Source organism: Chlorocebus sabaeus, chromosome 6 (genome assembly GCF_047675955.1).
Source record: "Chlorocebus sabaeus isolate Y175 chromosome 6, mChlSab1.0.hap1, whole genome shotgun sequence".
Taxonomy (NCBI): Eukaryota; Metazoa; Chordata; class Mammalia; order Primates; family Cercopithecidae; genus Chlorocebus; species Chlorocebus sabaeus.
In genome coordinates, this window is record NC_132909.1 from 46,455,225 (window position 1) to 46,455,639 (window position 415).

Sequence of the window (415 nt, forward strand, 5' to 3'; positions counted from 1 at the left end):
CCGGGGAGAATGTGACAGTCGCCGCAGCCCGGGATCCACCCGGACGCACCTCACCTCGTAGGCTCCTCACTGTGCCCGCGAAAGGAAACAGTGACCCTGGCCCAGGCACGAACTCCCCAGGCCCCTGGTCCCCCGGAGGTAGCAACCGGCCAGCCGTCGGGCTGCGGCGCCGACCAGGGGGCACGCCCCCCACCCCCCGGTCTCGGCTAACAGCCACCCGCGCCGTTCCAGCCTTTACGCGGCGCCGCGCGACGGAGACCCACTCTGCCCAAGTGTCAAGAAACTTCTGCGCGTGCGCCTCGCCAGCCCCTCCCGCGCGCCAGGCCTCGCGCGGCTTCTTCCCGCCTGCCTCCCGCTCTCACTTCCGTAGTTTCCCAGCGACGGCCGTAAGTGGCGGGCGGAAGCGGCCCTAGAA